The sequence below is a fragment of the Rosa rugosa genome, chromosome 1, assembly GCF_958449725.1.
Source record: "Rosa rugosa chromosome 1, drRosRugo1.1, whole genome shotgun sequence".
Taxonomy (NCBI): domain Eukaryota; kingdom Viridiplantae; phylum Streptophyta; class Magnoliopsida; order Rosales; family Rosaceae; genus Rosa; species Rosa rugosa.
The window spans coordinates 61,985,271-62,010,660 of NC_084820.1; the positions used below are offsets into that span (position 1 = coordinate 61,985,271).

The following is a 25,390-nucleotide window of genomic DNA, read 5'->3' on the forward strand; positions in this document are numbered from 1 at the left end:
AAAACTCATACTTTTTCCTCACTGAAAAATTTTGAAGGCTAGAAAATAGTCGTTAAATATATTTCCCAATGAAATAAATTTCATCGCTAAACTATTATTTCCTCGCTAATGATTAGTAATAATTTAGAAATTATAAATAATAAAAAAAAATTAAATACACTTTTTGAGATGAAAATAATTTTGTCGTTGTAGATAGCTTTTGGGTGAGGAAGTTTTTTCTCGCTGTAAGCTATCTTTAACGAGGAAATTTTATTTTCCTCGTACTCTGTATCCATTCAACGGGAAAACCATTCCTCCCTAAATGTAGTCAATTTGAGAAATTTTACTTTTGTCGTTTTAAATTCTCTTGTCTAGAACGAGAAAATTCATTTTTGTTGCAGTTGTTTAGTTATGGCGAGGATTCCGAGGAATAATAATGTAGATAATAAAGATGAGTAGACAAAAAAATATATATTAAAATTAAAGTAATAACTCATAGTATTCCCTTACAATAAGTGCTAATTCAAAATAGTTATATTAATATAATATACTGATTCGATCATTCGAAAGAGTCAATAGAGAAGTAACTAAATCATTTGGTTATTGGTGAACTCCTCAATTTTTTTTTTGGACATCCTCCTGATCACTTTCCGAAATCTTGGAATCTCTTCTACTCTTGCACTTGGAAATATTCCCCCGAGTACGAGTGTCCTAGTACAATTTCTTGGTATTCTGTATGAATGTATATTTTAAACATAAAAAGTAAAAGGAAATCAAACTCGGAAAAAGATGCACCAAAACATAAGGCAAAGTACAGAATTGTACATGACATATGAAAGATTTTAAGTTATGGACTTGTGACAGTAAACCTAGCGAATTTAATGATAGCATATGGTCTTGCAGCCATTTCAATCGATATGGGCTCCATTAATATGCTCAAATTCATTCTTGAGATCTTCAAGGGTTTTTTACTTCAACAGTGTCTGAACTCTTCGAGGACTTTTAAAATGATACCTGAACTTTCAAAGTTATCAATGTGATACCTAGACTCATTTTTTCATATCAACGTCGTACCTACGGTTAATTTCCGTCACGGTGTCGTTAACTATGGTCACGTGTGCCGCACGTGAGGCACAAAATAAGGCTAAAAATGACTTATTCCATTTCTTTTGGTTCTTCACATGTCCCTTTGTGCTTTCAGTTCTTCTTCTCCATTTCTATTTTCTTTTTCATCTGCAAATTGCAATCGGATGGGATGATGGCATTTCCTAGCAAAGACAATCAACCAGACGAGAACTTATTTCAATCAATGCAAAACCATAAGCAAAACCCGAATCCAATTCTCTGACGAACGGACACCGTCGGAGACTCCATGGAAATTGAGATCAAAGCAGCAAAGCATGGAAATTGAAAAATACCCAAAGTGTTCTGAGATCAAAGCCATAAACACAGGTGTTCTGAGATCAAAGCAACAAAGCATGGAAATTGAAAAATACCCACAACCCAAAACCAGCAAGACTAGTCAAACCAATCCAAAGCAACAAAGCATGAAAATTGAAAAATACACTAGTGTTCTGAGAAGCTCGTTGCTTCTTCCCAGGCCATGTTTCAACACCTCAATCTCACTATTGTTTTACTCTTCCTCCCCATCCAAAATCTCAGAAACCCATCTCGAGGGAGTGATTCAAAAATCCCCAGAATTCTATGTGTCAATCTCGACGATTCCATCAAACCCAAAATCAAATCTTTTGAAGATTCGGGCTTTTCGAATTCCGACATTGCCGAGATCGGTGCATGAATAGGGATCCAATACCTCCACCACCATCGGGCTCACGGCCTCCGTCGAGTTGAGCCCGGCCTCCACGTTGTCCGGCAATGCCTGAAAGCTAATTCACTCGCCGGCATACCAGCACCGAGAAGTGATTTGGACACCCAGATTAAATCTTGTTAATTTTTTCTTTTTTAAACAAACCTGTTTGGTTTTGATTTCAAATTTGATTGGAATCGTTCAAGATGGATTCCGAGTTATGGACCTCCCGCCTCGCCGCCGCGAAATGTCAGTATATGTTGCAGCACCATCACCAGATCTCCCACTTGGATCCGTACGGCGATTTGTAATGGAGCTTCCACTTATACCCGAGAGAATCTAGAGTCACCATACGTGATTGTAATCTTCTCTTTGTTTGCTGTGTTGGTGCAAAGAAGAGAGAGGTGGTGTATGAGAGAAATGGTCAGGCATGGTTAATGGAGGTAGTGGGTAGAGTATAGAGTGAAAGAGATTGCAGTTGAAGAAGACGAGAGGTAGAGAAGGTAGAGGAAGAAGACGAGAGGTGGAGATGGTAGAAAAAAAATGATTAAAAAAGAAAAAGAAGAATATAAATAGGTAAAATGTCAAATATACCCCTACGTTTAGGGCAAATCAGTCTTTTTATCATCATTTAATGTCTCACATGCGTCACACGTGCTCGGATTAACGGCACCGTGACGAAATATGGGCGGAGGTATGACATTGATAAGAAAAAATGAGTCCAGGTATCACATTGATAACTTTGAAAGTTCAGGTATCATTTTAAAAGTCCTCGAAGAGTCCAGACACTGTTGAAGTAAAAAACTCAATCTTCAAAATACTGAAAGGCAAGTTTCTTTGGATAGGCTTGGTCACACATTGTCAAGTAACAGCACGTCCTTCAATTATATAACTAAGAACAAAGGTCAAGGCAAGACCAATAGATGTATATATGCTCTTCCACATACAACAAAAATCATAATACAACATTAATAAAGCAAGAACTAACAAACAAAATGTTATTGAAAACCACATCAGAGGATCAAAATATGCATAAAATCCAATACTTGCATAGTGCAAAAGATATTACCATAAAGGTTGCATGTATAGCTCACATTTACCTGACTTACAAAATAAAAGCTTGAAAAAAATAGATCTAGTGACCTTAAGCTAATTAACTAAAAGAACATATACGGGCCATCAGGGACGTAGCCAGGATTCCTCGGAGGGTTGGGCTAATTTTAACCTAACAAATATTTTGCGCAGAACTCTTTTTCAAGGATGTTCCAGATGACATTCTCAGTGCATGGAGGAGAAGAGAGAGAGAGCCAACATATCACCAATATTTGCGGGTTTTTTTTTTATCAAACTCCTTCATGTCTATATTTCCGAGAGGAATATGAGCATCCTTATCTCTTCTACTGTTCTACATACCTCCTCGGCCAACTCCGCCAGCTTGTCCTTGATCTGCAAAATCATAAATCGTGGTTATCTATGTCAAATTATTCTAACTAAATCCCAATTATGTGGAATCTGGACACCAAACATTAAACACCACATCACCATTCATCAACCGATTCAACCCATTCCCAATTATCGACATCAAGTCATCATTCATCAACCCATTCGGCCATTCCCCAATTCCCAATTACGACCTCACCCTAAACACCAAACATCACGAATTCACGACTCAAACATCATCAGCAATTCAGCATGGGTATTGGGTATACGGTGTTTACCTGAGATTCTCGGATTGAAGATTTGAAGCCTTCAAGAGTTCAAGGAGCAAGGAGGTAGCTCAGGCGGACTAAAACTCTGAATAGGGAGAGAGTGAGAGTATGGAGTCGGGACTCGGCTCGGGATCGACAACAGCAGCCCAGCAATTGCAAAGCATTAGTATTTTATTTATTTATTTGGGTTATACCCCTACTTGGCAGTTTTTGGCCCAATTTTTCCCTTGGGCTATAGCCCAGACAGCCCTTGTAGTGGCTCCGTCCTTGCGGGCCATATTGTATGCCATGCATCTATGTTATTAGAACGTAGGTCTGACTGATAGGTCTGATATACTAAATGACCAGAAACCACAAAATGATTTTGTAACGGGAATAGTACAGTTCAGGCACATATATCTAAGTTTTTTTTTATGAAGGCACATATATCTAAGTTCAGAGAACCAAAGATAATAAGCAGATTATTTCAGTCACAACTACAGCTACATGACACTGAAGTCGTATCTACTATTACTATAGAGTTAAGTTAAATGGCATTCACCAAAGCATTAGAAAAGAACAGTCATGAACAAGGTGAAGAAACTCCAAAAGTTGTAGCTATAACTATAATGAGAGTTCTATCACTTTGTGCGCGCTGAGATCCTGATTACTAGACAGAAACTATAAAGAGATTACATGAATCTATAACTAGTATATTGTTTTTTTTTTTTTGAGAGAAATAGTCAACTAATATTGAAGTTCAACAAAATTACACATAATGACCCGCTCAGTAGAGCTGTCAGATAGAGTCATTACCTAAGTAATTCGACCTTTTTTGGCTAAGAAGCTTAACACATATCCAGACCACACCCTGCACTATCTAAGAGAATATCAAAAGCAAAGATACTACAAGGGTAACTGGCGACTTTTCTCAAACCTTATTTGCTCCTGAAGCCAATGCCAGAAGATTGGCCCCAACCACTGTTTCATCGACCTCAGACCCAATGGCTTTCTCATACATTGGCTTTGAGGAAGATAAGCTCACCCCCACCTCCAGCTCCTTTGATCCCCCAGTCTTGGGAAACCTCTTCTTTTTAGGCTTTGGCCGTCCCCGCTTTTTTGGGGAGAGGTAGATCACCCCATTAGTGTTTGGGAGATCGAAGCCTAGTTCAAAGGTCAATGGCTCTGAGACAACTCCCTCCCCCAGCTTAGCCTTCTTGCCAACCCTAACAAATTCAGACTGGGCTTCACGGCGACTCCCAGAAAAATTAGGAGGTGAAACCGGTGAAACCAATTGATTACACGCATTTCTATGCATGTAATTGTATCTAAAACACTCGAAATAAGTTAATTCTCAAGTAAATTATTATGTAATTAATCAATTTTTATTTATTTTGTAGAAAATAATCGGAGTTGCAGAAATCAAGTGGAAATGGTGCAAAATTGTGCAAATTGGAACTTTCGACAAAATGACGAAATTGGTGACACCGGTCAACTGCAGTCAACTGAGGTGTCTTGAGATTGTGGGACGTGAATAAGAAAACAAACAAAAAAATGAAGAAAAGAGGAAAAGAAATGTTGCTTAGTTAATTAAGTTAATTAATCAAATGATTAATAACTTAATTAATCAAGCTAACATTGCACTAGCACCCACGTGTAGCATGCAGTTTTGTTTTCTTTGACCAATTATTCATTTATGTCCTTACTCTCTCGACACGTGCAGCTAGCCTATTTCATTTTGTTTCTCTTGCATTTATAGCCACCGATCCATTCTAATCCTCTTTTCTCAGCCTTTAGATCACATCACCACAACCCCATATATATAGAGGACCAACCCTATTCACTAGAGAGGAGACGAACAGCAGCGCCGCACAACCAAAGAGGCAGCCCTTAGGGCTGTTCTCTCCCAATCTCTTCCTCTTTCATTTTCTTTTTCTTTTCTCACATCCTCACAAACAAATCTTCATCAATTTATCAAGGAGCATCAAGATTTAAACTTGGGTAAAAGTGAGAAGCCATAAATCAAGGCTTGTCATATTTGCTCCATAGCAATTGTGGCTTGTCCTTGTAACTTCTCCATTCTCTTTACCTTACTGTCTTTAATTTATTGTAATTGATGTATCTTGTTGTTGATGGGTTGTGAGTGACTATCTAGGAAGCTAGGGTTTGAGCCCTAGCATGGATTTAATGTAATAAATATGTTTTGATTTAATGGGTTTTCAATTTTGTATTTGGCATATGTTCTATTCTATAATATTTGGCTTATATATATGATTAGGAGCTTGATTAACTCTTGAATATATAGATGAGCATGTCTAGAACAAATTAGGGGACCTAATCACTTCTCTAATTTATGGCTAGGACACTTGTTTAGAACATGGTTAGTTACAATACCAATTTCGATTGCCGTATTGGCTAGCTTGAGAACCTTGATTCTAGGACTCTTCGTCTTTTGGTGCAACTAGAGGCCCTAATTAACAAGGCTCTAGATTGTCCCAATTGAGTTTCTACGGCCCTTGATCCGGAGTAGGAATACCCTTTAAGGAATGTAATGACCCATGAGCCTTGAAAAGCCTTGGGTACGGTTCTTGATGCCAATATGTATTGTTTGACCATTGTCGGAATATATTTATGCATTAAATTTGGCTAGGAGGATACCCTAGTGACCTAATTTTCATTTCTTACTTTTCTTTTCTTTATTTAATTTAGTTGTTAGCTAAACCTTTCGTTTAAATTCTTGCAATTTAATTATTAGAAAATTAAAATCACAATTTCAAATGACAATTTCTACCTCATTGTAAATAGCCATCATTAGGCTCTTAGTTTTGATTAGGCTTTGGTGAAAATTAAAGCCGAGCATTGCTAGGGCTTGGTGCCTTAGAATAGCATTTTTATTTTATTTTCTTTATTTTTCTTTTGTTTGCTTAGTGACTTTAGTTCCGACTACCCAAGGATTGTGGGTTAGCCACTAATCCCCGTGGTACGATAAACTTTGGGCTTAATATTTCCCTATCTTGACAATGATACGTACGCTTGCGTAAATTGTGTATCAAGTCACCAATTCCACCCCCGATGGAGGTTCCACTGTTCCCCTGGAGGTAACAACAGAATTCCAACTTGGAATAGCTTCCAAATCAACAGTCTTAAACAAACGACTCAAATCTAGGCCACCCACCACGGGGCTACTCTGCCCTTTCACCTTGTCTCCACCAGGGGTCGCAACCTTTGTTGCAGCCACTTCCAACACCTGTTTCTCCTTTCCCCGAGACGTCGGCGACCCCTTGCCAAGCAAACCAGAGGACGACGCCCCCAAGCACGGTGCCGCCATTTCCAGGGCCACCTTCGGAACCTGCTTCTCTCGCTGGATCATCAGAAACTTATCACAGCCTTCCGCTTCATGAGAAAACTGCCCGCAGTCCCTACATAAGCCTTTAAACTTCTCATAACGGATCTGCACCTCCGCCGAGATCCCAGCCCTAAAAGTGAATCCTCGAGTAGTCCATAGACGCCGCCTGACATCAATCTGGCCCCAGAACTTCTGTTCCGCCGCCCCACGCTGCAGCGGTAGTGTGTCCGCCTTCAGAAAACTGCCCATTGAAGATCTTATGAGAATTAGGGTTTCCTCCGTTCTCAGACGTGGATGTAGCCCTTTGATTCCCACCCAAGTCTCCACCATATGCAATGGCACCGCCTCCACAACACTCAGACCATTATACTCCCCAAGCACAAGCATCCTGCCCCCAAAATGCCACGGCCCACCATGAATAATACGATTGCATTCCTCACGGATCTTGAAGCGGAGAACAAACCTGTCTCCTTCGTGAGCCATGATTACCAACCTGTTCTGCATCCCCCAGAAGGTCGCCATCAAACCCGGCAGGCTCTTCTCATCATTAGGTTTCTTGGATAACATTCGACCCACCAGATAGTATCCATCTTCTGCCACCGCTGCCGAACCCAGCGATCCAAAATACACCACTGCTGCCTCCGTTAAAGCTAGCGCTGCTGACAAACGTGCCGCCATCTCTTCCGCCATAGTTGGTAGAGGTACAAAAGAGATGAGGGAAACCCTAATCCTACGTGAGACTCAGGAGGCAGATGCTTCCGTTCTCAAACCCTAGTAGACGGCTAGGTTGCGGTAATCCCCCCAAAATCATAACTAGTATATTGTATTTGTATCTATTCCAAAAAAAAAAATGTAATGAATACAGTTCGAATGCAATTCAAAAGAATAGCTAAGAAGACAAAAGGATACTGGAATATCACGGCCACCATCTAATCGCTCTGCTAGTGGAAGACCATCAGTAACACGAGCAATCATTGTCAACTTCACCATCTTCACTTCACAACTTCCCAGCAATGCAAAAATAACTGTTATATGTCCCCTGCCATTAGAGGTTTTGCGTGAGAGAGCGCATGATGCAGATAACAAGAAAAGGATCCATCAACTCCTCTCTTTGATAATTCTAGGATTTCTTATAAGTAACTACTGAATTAATATACAATCTAACTCTTGCTTCTATAGAGCAAAGCCTCTAAATCTAACACATGCAAGTTGCTTAATCTGAATTGTATCCTTACACTTTTCCGGCCAGATAAACACCCAGAACCAGTCAATTGCCTATAACAAGCTCAACATGCAGTCTTTCCTGTTATATTCTAGCTTGAGTTGTAACAATCAAAGACACACATGCAAGAAATCACAAAAACCTAATTCCCATATCTAACATAATCAAGTCCAAGAAACACCCTATTCTGTTTGTGTGACTGGCCTAAAACATTGATAGAACACCCATTATCAAAACTCAACTGATCAGTCACAAGGCATCAAAGACCTAACCCAACCCTTTAATCATCCAAGACCATTGTCCCCAAAAGTACCCATTACACCAATTTCACACAGGTTTCTCTTAAATCAACATCAACTCTGAAAAAAGCCAAAACCTTTTTGATAAATTTGAGAAATTGACCCCAGAAACTTTAATTGAAAATAAATTCGTGTAATATATAGCTGATACCTGAAGAATGATGAACAGACGACGATGGTGCAATCGGAGCATCTTAATGGCAAACTGTAAATGTCATGCTCCGACCCTAATCTAGTGAAGTAAACAGGCAAATATTAATAACTTGTAGCGTCGTACATCGATTGATGATATATCAATACGCAGAAAAGAAAAGAGAACCAGGATTATTTGGCATTAAAATACAGAACACAAACATCATTGAATTTAATTGAAAGCTCATCCAGAAAGGAAAGTAACTGATTGAGTAAGGCAAGATTTGGTGACATCGAGGGAAGCCATGTTTGGTAGATGTCGTAGGCAATACTGCAACAATTGAATCGATGCATATTTTATCATGCTTAAAGGTCTAGTCCGTAACAATGAATTCGTTGGTATACTGTAACAGTTTGGATCCTTCAATCATATTGGTTTTATACGCCATTCATTAACATGTGCAGATATAGACACACACACAAATATAGAGGGCCCTTCCACTAAGGGATCTTTTTTTTTTTGTCTTTTCTAGGGATAAGGCATTAGACCAACTTTTCGATCACATTTTGGCATCTCGTAGATCATTTCTGCAAATTTTCAACCAAATCAGTGATCATTAAGGTATCAAACTTGATTGTAATGAAGGTACGTCAATTACTACTTGGTTGGCCTCTTGTTTTGATATCCTATCTAAAAAGAATGTGGCTCTATTGCTTATAGTTGGATGGTTTGTTTGGAAAGAGCGCAATCTGAGAGTGTGGTCAAATCAGTTTGTCTCGTTGACTCACTTACAGTTTCAGATTAGATCATATGACATGTTGTTTCAATCTACTTTGGCTACACCTCGTAGTACTGTATTGAGGGGTAGGGCAGTTTGGTCACCGCCTCCTTCCGGCTGGCTTAAGGCCAACTGTGATGGAGCCTTTGATTCCTCCTCCAAATCTGGTGGAGTAGGAGTGGTTCTTCGTGATGCTATGGGGGATATTGTTGGTGGAATTTGTTTAAAGGTCAACTCTGTTGCCTCTCCAGATATTGTTGAGGTCATGGCTTGTAGGGCTGCTTGTTCCCTGGCAGTACAGTATCATCTTTCTCCTATTATGGTTGAGACAGATTGTCAAAGTTTAGTTTATGCTATTGAGTCTGAGGGGGAGGAGACTTCATCCTTGGGTCGTATTATTGAGGACATCAACTTTTCTCTTGGGATGTTGGTGGGTTCTTCCTTGAGACATGTGTATCGTGAAGCTAATATGGCTGCCCATAATCTAGCTAAACTAGCTTTACATTCTTCTTTTAATCTTTCATGGAGTGGGCTTGTCCCTCCTGTTATTAGAAGCTTTGTGGCTTCTCATTGTACTCTTTAAATGAGTAATACAATTCGGTCGTCTTTCCCCTCAAAAAAAAAAAATGTATCAAACTTGATTAAATTAATGAACAAACTAAATCTGTCAAACTTGAACCATTCATACTTATAATCTTTAGTCGCCGTTTTGAATGCCTTAACGATAATAAATTTGGTTGAAAATTTGCAGAAGTGATCTACACATTAAGATCTAAAAATTGAGTTGTTAAGATGTCAAAATATGATCGAAAAGTTGGTCTAATGTCCTATCCCTAGAAAAGACAAAAAAAAAAAGTAATTGACATCGCTACTATGGTGCAGTACTAAAAAGAAGAAGAAAATCACTTCATTTAATACATGGACACCCCCCCCCCCCCCACCCAATTGCCAAACTAATAATGAGGAAACTGTTATTTCCTCGCTAATCACTTCTTTTGTCGACGAAGCAAGGAAATGGTTTCTTGTAGAACGTAAACTTTTAGCGAGGAACCATAATTTTGTCGCTGTTGAATTTGGCGAGTCTTACAGAATTCTCCGCCAAACTTATAACGAGGATAGTGTTAGTTCCTCGCTAATTGCTTCTTTTGACGAGGAAATAATTAATCGTAGAAAACTGACTTTTAGTGAGGAAATCATAGTTTTGTCGCTAGTGAATTTGGTGGGTCTTACACAATTTTGGGCTAAAAAAATAACGACGAAATCGTTATTTCCTCGCTGAATATCATTTTTGCAATGAAAAAATTCATCAACCAAGTCTCATATTTCCTCGCTAATAACATGACACTTTGAAGACCAATTGATGGTCACTTTTAGTGATGAACTAAAATATTCGTCGTAGAAAATGATATATTAGTGAGGAAAATATATTCCTCATAGAAAACCTAATAGCATTTAGTGAAGAACCGAAATATTCCTAGTAGAAGATGATATTTATTGAGGAAAATAAATTTCTCACTAAAAACTTAATCACTGAAAAGACTTTCTGCTAGAGGAGCTTTTTACGGAGGTGCAGATACAAAAAATTACTGCCATCCCACTTAGTATGAGGCAGGCTGTTGACAGTAATATTACACTATGATACCAAAGCGGTGTACAATGTTAAAAGTGGCTACCATATGTACTTCAATTCACAGAGAATAGAGGAGAAGACTCCTGACTCCGTCATCCTCTACAAACGCAGGTGGTCATTTATGGCATTATCGGGGTACAATCTGGAAAGCTGCCAGTGTGGAACTATGATAGGTGTGGAACTAAATTTTTATTCTCAATTTCTTTGCATTCTCAATTGAAAAAGGTACGACTTTAGAAGATTTTATAGACCAAGCCCCCTAACTAATTAATATCATCACGTTTTTATTCAATTCTTTGTTTATATGAGTATTTTTGTTGTGTGTTTTGCTGCAATTTTGTGTAGACAACAAAACATGTGTTTAAAGATTGTTTAGCAATTCAATGCTTCCGGAACTTTTAGATAAAGCCAAAAGAGCATGCTGCACATGGTTTGGGCATATGGGTGTTTGACGTCATGGACTTGGTAGGGGCTGACTTGTGTGATTATTTTTTCAGGGCTCTTTCGCTATTATGGAGTGATAGAAATAATTTGGTCTGGAAAGGTGGCAGTTTCCAACCCATGCATATGATTGAATGGTGTAGACAGAAACCATATTCTACTAAACAGCCAAGCCAAAGCTGCATTAGTGTTTGTCCTGAAGATTACCAACGATATCACCCAAAGGCAACGAGAAAAAAGAAGAGGGTCCTGACTAAGTGGGAATGTCCTCCCATCGGCCGGCTGAAAATTAATATTGATGGTGCATATAAAAGAGATTGTGGAGTTAGAGGTATTGGGTGTTGAGAATATATACATTTCATATGGGAAAAATGGGATCTTGCCTATGAGTTTATATTTTATAAGGGTTTGGTTTCAGTGATGGCCAATTGATTGCACACGTGAGGGGGCGTGTTTGAGAGAAAATATCTCACATCGGAAAAGTGACAAAATATAATATAACTTATAAGTGGGTGACTCTTACCCAATTGTACCGAGACCTTTTGTGATTAAAACTCAACACATATCGGGTGGTTAAGTTGAAACAGTATCGGTACAATGGTGGGCCACGGGCCACGCTTGTCGCTGTTTAACATGGTATCAGAGAGGGTCGCTCTTCAATACGTCGCATTCATGGACCCGGATATGGGTTCATTCATTAATTGATTCACCAATCTCCTCTCCAATCATGGACCTAGTTTGGGTTCATTAAATTAGCCATCGGAAATTTTCGATTAGATTATTGCCAAGTGTCCGATGTGGGTCTTGGATTGTTATGTGATTGGTCAAGTCTCTAAATGTGGGACTTGTGACCCAATTTCCAATGTGGAATTGAGTTTGTCAATTAATTCCACGTGCATATATACCTAGAGCTATGTTGCACGTGAGGGGGCGTGTTGGAGAGGAAAGATTCAACATTGGAAAAGTGACAAAATATAATATAACTTATAAGTGGGTGACTCTTACCCAATTGTATCGAGACATTTTGTGATTAAAACCCAACACCTATCAGGTGGTTAAGTTGGGACAGTATCAATACAATGGTGGGCCACGGGCCACGCTTGTCGCTGTTTAACATTGGGGTAATGGTCAAAGATGAATTGGGCATGGGAGTTGCAGCTATTGCGAGGCATTTTCTGCATGCAAACTCAGCGACTAATATGGAAGCTTAGGCGTGTGGAACTCGTCTTCTTCTTAGACAGAAGTTAATATTGGTAGTGACGTCTCTGCCCTTTTAATTGCTGTGCTCAAGAGTTTTGAGGTGAATTATTCGGAGGTAAGTCGAGTTTTAGATGATTGTAAATATTATTTAACTGTTTTTCAATCAGTTAGAATTCAACTTATCTACCACGAAGCAAATGGTGTTGCACATATATAGGTTTGCACACCTTGCTAGCGTTGCTGGATTAGATGATGTTTGGTTAGAGGAGACTCCTGCTATTATTCAGGATGTACTCTACGAGGATTATTGTAATTGTTCTATTGTAGCATGGGGTTCAGGTTTTATGTCCCTTCCGGGGTTGCAAAATTTTAATATTAATATAATAAATAGAATCGGGCGTGAGGTTAAGCCTTCCAGCTAGGCTGGGTTCCAAATCCCTTTATAAAAAAAATATTATTTCTGCCAATTTGCTACATTTTTGTCATATTAATTTGTCTACTTCTTCGTCCAAACATGGATTAATTTAAAAAATCTACGGTAGCAAATGGCTAATTTTAAAAGTTTAGGGAAGTAAATTGGTCAATCTTGAAAGTTTAGAGTATCAAAGGATGGAAGCGTGGCAAATTGGCTAAAATAAAGGATAGCAAACAAAGTAAAAGTTAGGGTAGCAATTTAACAATTATGCATTTTCCAAAACGGTTAAGTTCATGAAAGCTCTACGCCTCTACCTTGTCGAGTCTATTACAGAGGAAACACTAAAGCAAGGAAATAGAAATTTACCGGTGAGAAGTTTGTTGCGTACTATATAGTGTTTGGATTCTAGGTGGGATATGGTTTTAAGTTCAATGTAGTCGGCTCATTTTTTGTTCTTGCAACAAAACGAGCTTCAATTGAATTTTTTTTTTCTTCTTCTGAGAATGAGCTTCAATTGATTGATAATAGGTAGTTTTACGTCTGATAGATAATCAAGGTTTTCACTTGTATTATCCTAAAATTTTGCACATATATGCAATAGTATTTCTTCTCACTTCTCAGGTCATTCATACACAAGATCATGACTTAGCTTAATCAATTCTTCCGATCGACAGGAACAAAATCCCAAAGGCCCACAGACTAAAACACTGCAGCTTGACTTCGAACTGCAAGTCAAACGTTGGTTTTACTTTTTGAGTCTTGCGGCAATCAAGCATATTTGAAATATTTATGTACTAGTTTTAAGTTGTAATGATCAAACCATCAAAAAAATAAGATCAAACCATCAAGATTTTCAATCCACTTGAATGAAACCCTGAAGTAAATTTCACCGAAAACATCTCCGTTGTACTACGTTAAAAAAAAAAAAAAAAAAAAATCTTGCTTACAAAAGATATGGAATTCTTTATAATGCATGGAAAGTTTCAGATATATTATATATAATATGTTTAATGATATTATGATCGACCAGCTCTTCTGTGGATCTATGCATGCCAAGTCATTAATTCCAAGCTCATCGAATCTTATTGAACAGAGGATGGTGAGGAGTTGCAAAACAAGATTGCAAGCCAAGAAACTGCGTAGACGAAGCACGCAATACATTTGAACCACATAGCTGGAAATGGAATAGTGATGGATTTGAAGAATGCAGTAACTCCAAAAAATATGCCAAATCGCTCGAGCACTCGAGCGACTAGTGGAGAGCTGGAATGAACTGACCTGCTGGTGAAGAAACAAGAAAATGCAAGCAAGAGAGCGAGCTCGAGAAAGTAAAAGGTTATAGGGAGCTTCTGGGAGTGAATCTGGACGGATAGGAGAGCAATGTCAATTGCTGATGCTAAGCTGAACACCACAAGTATCTTTGCCCAGTCCAAGTTTTGGTGCTTTGGTGCTTGATCAGGCAGCACTGCTTCTGGGTCGGGAGGAGCATCAAATGGACCAAGTTTCTGAAGTAGCCGGAGTTGTGATAGCAGAAGTAAAGGTCATATCGCCTGGACTAGGTAAAGGAATCCTAGTCTACTTTGCTTTTATAGATCGAGCAAAGACATGAAGGAGGAAGAAATATTATATTAATGAAGAGGTGGCCGGCGATGAGAAGAAGAAGAACAGTATGGTCGTTATTAAGACGTAGAGTTTAGGACACAGTACCCAGTGTCATTGTTCGAGTTAAGTTGCTGTTTCCTGGAAGCTAACTAGCTAAGCCACAGTGGGGTCGGTACTCGGTACCGCCGATATATATGGCATTTGTGGCCTTAATTATGTGGGGATAAGACGACAAAATGTCAAAGAATTTGGCTGATCCGAAGTTCCGAAATCCGAACTGTATAAATTGAAAAATGATAGGCATCGATGACGTTTTGAATGACGGTAGTGTGAAAGATGGAGAGCCCAAAGGTAAACCAACCCCTCGGACTGCTACGAAAAACACCATCGGATTTCAAAGTAGCACGGTCTAATTCAAAAATTTCACCCAATTGAGCACGTCTAGCATATTTTTTCACATTAGAGCATCTCCAATAAGAGATGTCAAAAAATTTTGTCAAATTTAAATTTGACAGCTGACTTGGCAAAAAACAGTTTGTGGACTTCTTCTCCAACCCATCTGCCAAATCCAACCCAACCCAACCTCTTCTTGTTTTTTTAATTTCCCCTACTTGCTGTAGCTTTTTTCATCGTTTTGTTTGCAAACAAAACCCAATAATTGAGTCAATCTCTCCTTCTCACTTCAGCAACCTGCCGCAACTAAAATCAAGCTCTTCTTCATTTATCTTCCAACAACTCCTCTTCATCTTTTCCATCTTCACTTTCCCTGTTTCATATTCAGATCATGAACAAGTTTTTTAGTTTGAGTTTTTGGGAAATAGATTGAGATTAGACAGATCGGCATGGTTGGTGAGTTCTTGTTCATTGATTTTCCAACAATTCTTTTCCATCTTCTCTTCCTCATCTATCTCAATTATCTGCAGTTTAATGTTTCTTTGAGATCGACATACAACATCGATGTCGAGAAGAGAGGGAATTTCAAATACATATCAACATGTGGGATTTTAGATCGACATCGAGAGAGAGAATTTCATATCGAAATCGAGAGAAAGCTCTGGATCTTGTCATGATAATAACGAATCTGGCCATCTGGGATTTCAAATCGAGATCGTGAAGAAGTTTTCCGGTTTGGGTTTTTGGGAACAGACCAATTTCTTTGTGATTCTGGCAAAAAAGCAATCTTTGAAGACGATGAAGATGAGCTATTGTGGCATTTGACAGTTTTGAGAGATCTGTCAAATTTGACAGATTGGGTTCATATGTCAAATACACGTAGGATTTGACAGATTTGTTGGAGTTGGTTTCACAGGCCTTATGTTTCCGTTAGAGCTCCACGGTGGATTTTGACACCACCGTTGGAGATGGTCTTAGAGGTTTCTACTATTCCAACCCCATGCACTATTCCCTTTGTCACGCCCCGAATTTTGAATAATAAGTTCAAATCCGAAACATGAATTAAACCACTTAATCAAATAAACGTTCTGAATTTTTTTCTCAAAACAACCTCACCACACGATACACAAACTTCAAATTTCGAAACCTCGAGTTCATTATTACAATTCACTCTCACAAGAAATATTGTAAAGCTCTAAATGAGCATAACACACCTCACCGGCTCACAAAGCAATTCAGATTGACACAATTGCAGCTACTCTACGCAGCTCGATCTCCGTCCTGATTCTCTTGACCTGTAGGATTACCCGCTACACAATTTGAATAGTGTACCGGGATTGCAACAACACAAACCCGGTAAGCTTTTGACAGCCCGTATGAGTAAACAAGGAATTGCACGACTTTAAAGAACAAATCAATTTAAGTGATTCTTAGTATAAAAATTGAAGTGCACAACGTCACTTCAAACATCAATCAACTCACATCTCACCATGACCATCCAAACAACTAAACTTTCCCTTTCCAATATATACTCAAGGGTATATGATAGTTATAAAAACCCCTCCACGCAGCATGTCATACTCAAAGACACATAAAAACTTGAGGTTATCCCTCAAACAGTATGATGGCAGACAGACTAGAGCTCTAACTGAATCGTAACCTGTCACCTTGGCCAAGGTTCAATCTTACGATAATACGTGTCATAATCATCGACACACGATGAAGACACCTGCCACTATCATCGACGCACGATGAAAACACTTGCCACAATCATCGACACACGATGAAAATACTTGGCACTTTCATCGACACACGATGAGAACACTTGCCACAATCATCGACACACGATGAAAATACTGGGCACTTTCATCGACACACGATGAGAACACTTGCCACAATCATCGACACACGATGAGAACACTTGACACTAACATATAATTTGTCTACACATTTCAACTATCGCACTTTACTCAACTACTCTTTATCACGAACAACTCAATACATCACACAATGTCATAACTTTCAATATATATTTCACGTAAATAAATATATATATATATATATATATATATATATATATATATATATATATATATATACGTAATCACCTACACAAGAGTGACTACTAATACCATCTATAGTTCACATGCAATAAAAACAAGAAATTCATTTTTATACTTAAATTCATTTTCCTTACCTGTGAGTAGTAGCCTTATGAACCGTAGTCGATCAAGTTCATATTATTTCAAAACAAATCTTTATTTTCTTAAAACAATTTTCCACACCTTTATAATTCAATATAAATCACTAAATTTCGGTTCATGAATGAACCATGTGCGATTTTACTCACCTCGATATTCCCGCTGCGTCTTCAATTCAACACAATACACACCAAAACCGCTCACCCAAGGAAGACCGTCAATCACCTAATCAAACATGACCTTAACTTAGCCAACAACTCAAAAACATACTCAAACAACAATCCAACGGTCGGATCGAAATTAAATGATGATCCAACGGTCGGATCCTCACGGATCGCCTTTAGGATCACCCTCCAAAAATCATCACGAAGATCCAACGGTCGGATCTTCCTGAATCGTCCTTACTAACATCTTCACGAATTTATACGAAAATCCGACGGACGGATTCTCACGAATCGCCTCCCTAATCATTGTTTTGCATTTATACGAAGATCCAACGGTCGGATCTTCGCCCATGACCACACAAAGCCACTGGAACAGTCATAAGATCATCTTATCAAAACTACAAGTCCATCTGACGGTCCTAACTTCACAGATCACAAATCTAACGATCGAAATCGATCGAAACTTAAAAATTCATAACTTAATCATACGATATCCAAAAATTGCGTATAATATATCGAAATGATCGTATTGAAATATAGAATCTAAAAATACACAGAAACTATATTTTTGACCCCCGGAGGTGGCCGGAAAAGGGACGCCGGAGTTAGGGCAGAGCCGCCGCCGACCACCGCCAATGGTGTCGGGGCCGGGCTGCTCCTCTTCCTCTCATCATGCTTAACAACTTTCATAACTATCATGTAAGCTGAAAATGACTGGAAGTGGTTGAAATTACCTAAAACAGTCGAGGTGGCCGGAAAATTTCCAGAATCCGGCGAAATTTGCAGAATCCGGCAAGGCTTGATTTCGACGTCAAAACTTCAATTTCAGGCTTCGATCCCTTCTAGAGAGTTGTTAAGAACATCAAGGAGAACTCACTGGTTCAAGAATCAATCAAAACGATGCACTACAGCTCGAGATATACCGATCGAAAGATTTTCGTTTCGGATTGAAAACTTACCGAGCTCCGACGAACGTGAAACCGGTCACTCTAGGTGCAATCCTCCTAGTATGATGATCAGCAGGTTGAGGGGAGTTCATGGAGCCAAGGATCGGAAGTTTTGGTGGCCGGAGCTAGGAGAAAACCGGCGTTGACCAAAATCGAGCTTAAATCGAAACCGGGCCGCCGCCGCCGCTAGGGGCCGTGCCGCCGTGCAAGGCTGCCACAGACAGGTGCGCAAGGACCATACGAAGCCAATGGAAGAAGTTTGGTGAGGATCGGTGGCCGGAGGAGGAAGATATGGCCAAACGAAAATCGGAGGCGATTTCCGGCGGGGACGAGGGCTGCAGCAGCTTTTTTCTATTTTTGTAAATTCTGAAACTATTTTCGGAAATTTCCGAAAATGGAAGCTTTATACTAAATTGGAAACTTTTTCAAAAAATCATAACTAATTCATACGAACTCCGATTTTTGCGTTCCGCATATGCCCGCGATCATATCGACGAGCTCTACAACTTTCATGAAGGAAGTTTTCCCAAATTTTGAACGTATAAAAAGTCAACTTTCGCGAGCCCCTAAATAACGTTCGTTTTCGAAAATTAATCATTCGAACTAATTCCACAACTTCTCCAAGCCTCGTACTCGCTCCCACTATCGTGAAATCAATTCTAAAAATCCACGGAATTTAATTTAGATTTTTCGGGGTATTACACCCTTACTGTTCCCTTTATGGACAGTGGTACAATGTAACTCACATTTAGTAAATTTCCACTAAATTAATATTTGGCACAATAGAAAAATGATAGGCATCGATGACGTTTTGGACCTAGCTAACGTCATAATCATATGTGATTTTCGGTATAATAAAGTCGGTAATCAATTAGTTAAATTAATTATGGAACCCCACAATCTCATTAGGAAATCTTGTTATTGCTCGTATATTATTTTAGGGAACAATTTTACAGTACATACATGTATATCATATAGGCATTTATAAATGTGACAACAAATTTTTTGTCATTATGATAACGCGAGTACTTTTCTTGTATAATTTTAATTCTATTATAGCTAATTAGTTACTCTACTTACAACCCTTTTTTTTTTCTTTTTTTTTTAGAATGTGGAATTACCATTGAAACAAACAATTAACGTACATCAGAGAGTACAATACGAGATAGTCAATGAGGACTATTATTGACCCAAACATGAAAGTCGGGAACCATAAGCGCATTCCTTGCTAGAAAGTGCGCCGCCTGATTACAATCACGTGGGAAGAAAATTACAAAAACTGAAACAAAAGAAACAAAGCAAACTAAACTTCTCCAATAGGAACACATTCCACGTAGACTAATTTTCCTCCAAACATTAGAAATCAGAAACAATTTCTTTTGCATCAAATTCCAAAATAACTTGAGTAATACCACGTTGTCTTGCCACCTGCAATCCCAAGATCATCATGTATAACTCTCTTGCCTTTGCGAAGAAAGAGCCCTTAATTCTTTTTAAAACAGCCACTAGTAAGGTTTCAAGCATTTTGGATAGTGAATCATTCACCGTCTTTCTGGGAGTAAACATGTGAGAGGTAAGAGGCTCAAAATAGTCACGTGAGTGCAGTGGATATGTGGCCCAAGATTCAATAGTCATGTAATTGATATTCCAAGTTTCAAATCACAAACAACCGGCCATATCACAACTGTCCGTAACCGCTCAGAAGAACCAATCGCAGCAGTTGCAACGACAACCGTTTCAACAATTTAACGCCGGTTGTTCACCAGACTTCGGAAAGCATCAAGGTCCAACTCAGAGGCATCAAGGCCTATTCAGAATTTCTAGAATCTAAGAGCATCTTTAGCAGACTCTCTATTTTGACTCCTTAGCTATTTTAGAGAGCATATTTAGCTTTTTATCTATTTTAGCGGCTGCACCAGACTCCTAAGTGGCTCTCTATTATAATTTTTAGCTATCACACTCCTAAATATAGAGAGCGAGATGACTCAGATGAGGCTCTCTATAATTTAAAACATTCCTTTTGAGTTATTTTATGTAATTTATAAATACATTAAACCATTTAATTTTAATTTAACAAATAACATAAATTCAAAATTAGCTAAAATAGAGAGCACTGATACAAACGAATTTATATGTAATTTATAAATACATTAAACCATTTAATTTTAATTTAACAAATAACATAAATTCAAAATTAGCTAAAATAGAGAGCACTGATACAGACGAATTTATAAAGTGACTAGCTAAATTGACTTTTTAGCTACTTTGGTTAAAATTTAACTAAAAAATGAGTAGCATTGCTAAAGATGCTCTAATCAACCCAACAATAGAAAATCCCTTGCTTGCTTGTTCTGATGGCAAAAAGACGTTATTGTACATTATTCCTCAAGTTCTTGACAATGTGCGGATAGGAGAACTATGAATCCAATCCATAACTGCTGTGTTGGTGGAGCCATTATCCTTGTACTCCAACTATCTCATCGAAAGCCAAACAACTGCCGATCACCATTCATTTGCTCCATTGCTCCTCTGAAGTAAATGATTGAAGATCCAACAATGTCACATTCCCACACGCCATTGTTACATGAGAACATAAAGAAATGGGTATAATTAGAGTAGCTAATTAGAAAGAAGGCAATAAGTAGCAGACAAAGAAACTTAACCAATAGTACCGACTAGGGGTGGGCGTTTGAGGCTGAAAACCCGAGACACCGATCCCAAACCCGAGAAACCGATGGGTCGGGTCGGGTTTTGCACTGATTTTTTACGGTCTGGGCTAAGACAGAACCGAAAGCCAAGAATACGGGCCGGTCTCGGTTTCTAATATTTCCAAATTCGGGTAACCCGAACCGGCCCGACTATTTGAGACTGTATACATGTCAGTCTTTCATTGGTCATTAATTAGTCCCAAACCTAAGTCAAAACAGAAAATACGACCTCACTTCGACCTCACCTCATTTCTTCCCCGAAACCCTAGCTCCTAAAGCCCCAAACTGGTCTTCCCCAATTTCTTCCCCAATTGACCAACTCGTGCCCAATTTCTTGATTTTCTTCCCTCAATCGAGTGTTGAAATCCAATGTGCAGAATTTCTATTGGAGGCTTGGACCAATGTGAATCGCTGCTATTGGAAAGTGGTCTTGGAGCAAGGCTTGGAGCATGGCTTGTGCAATTCTTGAATCCTTTGTTTGATTGAAGTCATTGAACTGCAATTCTTCATGGTCATTAATTGATTTAATTAAATTGGACAATTTTAGTTTGTTCATTTTTTTTTTCCAGTTATAACTTGTAGTAATTTGCCAATGTGAGTCAACTTGTGGGCTTGTGGCTGTTCAGTTATTCTGCACTATAGCTGTTTTGGTTCTGGACATCTGCTATATTGGTATTCATGAGTCTGAGTTCAGTTGCAATGTTGCATTGTATGGATAATCATGAAATGTCTTGTGTAATAAACTAATAATGTAATCATGAGTTTTGTTATGTATTATTGTATTTCATTGTGATTGTGTTGCATTGCCATAAGAAGTTGTTGGAAAACAGGAAAATGCCATTTCCCAGAAGGCAGATGCTGGAAATCTGGGCATGCTTTCAATCTGGTGTATTCATGTGTCACAGGACCGATAGACCGAAAGTCCGGACCGAATATAACCGGTTCGGGTTCCAGTCGGTTTTTGAATGAAAAATACTCAACACCGAACCGAGACCGATAAGTCGGATTCGGTCTTGGTCCCACACAATTCCAGGACCGGACCGGACTGCGCCCAGCCCTAGAACCGACCGCGGAATTGATATCAACGTAAAACCTAAAAACAATATATTTTGCGTTAATGACCGTACCAATTCGAACTATGAAGAAAACTGTCAAGACAAAAGAGACAAACTCCAACTCATCGATTAAGATGGGAGAGAAACATAGCCTCTGGTAAACAGCTTGGTCACTACAAACATTCATAGTCACTGTACTTGATTTTCCATGCAAATCAAAAAACACGTACATAACCTTCAACATCACAAGTTCACAACACTGTCAAAAACAAACATTGCCTAATAAGGCAGAACAAAGCTGTCTAGAAAAATAGACATTATCTCCATGAAAATCATGTGAGAGAAACATGGGGAGGGAGAAAACTTGTCAGGGATCTCCTGAGGAGGGATGCTATCTTCAATTTCAGCCCAAAACAAAGTAATTAAGTGGCCCAGTATATAGGCCCAATTTACGATAGAATAGAAGCCTTTAGTGTTCAATAACGAACAGAAGAGCTTAGGATTTCTCCTGTGTGGCGACAAATGGGGAAGAAGAAAAGCAAAGATGATAGTGATACGAGAAGTGAGAGCGAGTACCGTAGCTCTCGTCTCGCTCAAACCCTTTTGAGACTAACTTTGAAGAGGAAGCCTGCATCGCAAGGAAAGTGCTTAAAAACTTGGCTACGACACTGCCAAAGAGGAACAAGGACAAATGTTGATGATGTCAGCAGCAAAGGCAACGTAACGTCGATCAGTCTTGGTGTCGATTTGCAGAGGACAATTTTCATAAGAAACCTTCCTTCCAAAATCGAAAACGAAGAGGTGAAACAAAGGTTTTCGACATTCGGGGAAGTGCAATCTTTTGCCCAACTACTTTATCCAATCACCTGATAACATGAAATCCATGGCCAACCTTACAAGCACAGTGAGACTAGAGAGAGACGAAAAGCAAGAACAATCTGGAGCAAAATCCTTTAGAGTATTTCTGATTAATGCAAAGTGTCCCCAATTCTTACAACAAAACCCCTATTTATAGTAACATAACCGTTTCACTTATTACAGACTGGAAAATATGAAAAATATCTAAAAAACTCTCTGCGTCAGCATATGACTAGTACATGCTCGACAGCTGGATGTCACTCCATTGGTCAAGCTGACCATTCCATGCTAGAGTGTTAGGGGCCGCACTTGTAATGCCGCAAGCAACCTTGTCCAGGGTCATTAGTTAAGCCTTTGGTTGGTTTGCTTGCGTGCTAGGGTTGTTTTGGTAATTTACAAATTATGTAATTTATTTTATTTAGCAATTAGTCTCCTCGACCTTTTTCATGTTTCCCCCTGCCAAGTTCATGTAAGGCCGATATGCTCTATAGGGAGGGGTTCCTAGTCGGCATAGTTTGGACTACGGAACTAGTATAGGTAAGCACATGTACTTTTGCCTCCCTTACCGTCTTACCATCAATAAAAGAGGAATTATTCAATCATCTGTGCCCCGTGAGATTGCTCTTTGATCTTTCCTTTCGATTATTCATTGTTCTTCGTGGTTGCCCCAACATTCATATAATTGTGTTCTTGCTTGTCACTAGCACTATTTTAATATCGTGTGGCTTTCATTGTTCCTTGCAAGGTACTCACTTGGCTGACTTGCTTGCTAGCAAGTGCCGCACGGTCCGCTTTGCGCATTGCAAAGTTCGGCCCGTGACAGTTGGTATCAGAGCCAACTCGGCTCAAGAAGCTCGCTACGATGTCGGGGAAGATGACAAACCAACAAAGATTCGATTGGTATGACCAACAACTCGGAGAACTTGCGGGAGTGCCGGATAGGTTGATTGATATCACAAATGTGTTGGACCGCGTCGACCTAGATGAGTTGGCGGCGCGGGTGATAGAGGTGGAGAGCCTGAAGGACCGAGTTGTGGCCCTTGAAAATTGGAAAGCTCGAGGTAGCGGAAGGGAGAGAAATGAGGAAGAAGCTCCTGTTCCGAACGAGCAAATGGGGGCGATGAGTGATGCCCTTGACACACTCCAGGTGGCTGTGGACAATATGGCAGAAGATGTCCGATGCACCATTGATGCTTTTAGAAACGAGCTGGTGGAGATGAATACCAAGCTCAATCTAACCATCCGTGCGATGGGAAACCAACCTGTGACGGACTACAGGAAGGTAAAGATACCAGAACCTCAAGCTTTTGGAGGGGCGCGAGATGCCAAGGAGCTTGAGAATTACTTATTTGATATGGAGCAATACTTCCGAGCAGTGAAGCCAGACTCGGAAGAGGTGAAGGTGAACATGGCGACAATGTATTTGTCAGGAGATGCTAAACTATGGTGGAGGACCAAGTATAATGACATACAAAGAGGGGTATGCACCATTGACACCTGGGAGGATCTTAAGAAGGAGCTCAAAGCTCAATTCTTCCCCGAGAATGTAGAGTATATTGCTAGAAGGCAGCTAAGGGAGCTCAAGCACACCAACAACATCCGAGACTTTGTAAACAAGTTCTCGGTGCTCATGCTTGACATCCCGGACATGTCAGAGAAGGATCGGCTGTTTTATTTCCTGGAAGGCTTAAAGCCCTGGGCGAGGACCGAACTTCAGCGGCAGAGAGTCCAAGATTTGGCCTCCGCACAGGCTGCTGCTGAAAGGTTGACGGACTACACATTCGAAGAGAACTCTACTAAGAAGACTCAGCCGTTTTCGAATGTGAATGTCAACAGAAATGTAAGGCCTGGACCGAGTAGAAGTGGGGGAGCGGAGTCCAAGTTTTCCAACTCAGGAGGAGGGGACAGGAGAGTAGTGAATACGAGGGACACGGCAACGTCCAAGCCTGTTGCCTCGACAGGGGTCTTCACCCCTCGACCCTTTAATCCCTCAGGCTATGCTCCAAGGCCACTAGCATGCTTCTTATGCAGGGGACCGCATAGAGTGAATGAGTGCCCTCACAAGACCGCCCTCTCTGCCCTACAGGCTCATATTCACTCGAAAGAAATGGAAGATCAGCAAGAGCCAGAGGAGGAACCTGGTCACATGGGAGCTCTAAGGTTCTTGGGTGCGGTGGAGAAGCGACCACAATCACCCAAGAAGTCTCAGGCTAAGGGCTTGATGTTCATAGATGGTAGTATTAATGGAAAGGTAGCCAAGAGCGTGATGGTTGACACAGGGGCCACTCACAACTTTGTGTCAGAACCTGAAGCACGGAGGTTGGGGCTGAAGTTGGAGAAGGATGTTGGCCGCATGAAAGCTGTGAACTCTAAGGCCTCACCTACAACTGGACTATCTCGAGGGGTATCACTCAAGTTAGGTCACTGGCAAGGGAAGGCTGACCTCGTGGTTGTCCAGATGGACGACTTTGATGTCATATTGGGGATGGAGTTCTTGTTGGCGAACAAAGCTATTCCCATTCCT

At 39.7% G+C, this 25,390-nt stretch overlaps 1 long non-coding RNA gene across 1 annotated transcript; it reads right to left on the reverse strand.

Annotated features, from left to right (window-relative positions):
* Positions 1–15,952: 15,952 nt before the first annotated feature.
* On the reverse strand, positions 15,953–18,603 carry LOC133743975 (uncharacterized). Its single transcript, XR_009863312.1, has 4 exons — positions 18,258–18,603; positions 18,033–18,174; positions 17,284–17,359; positions 15,953–16,243 (listed from the first exon to the last, which is right to left on the reverse strand). It is a non-coding gene; the product is annotated as an uncharacterized LOC133743975 (long non-coding RNA).
* Between the last annotated feature and the right edge of the window lie 6,787 nt (positions 18,604–25,390).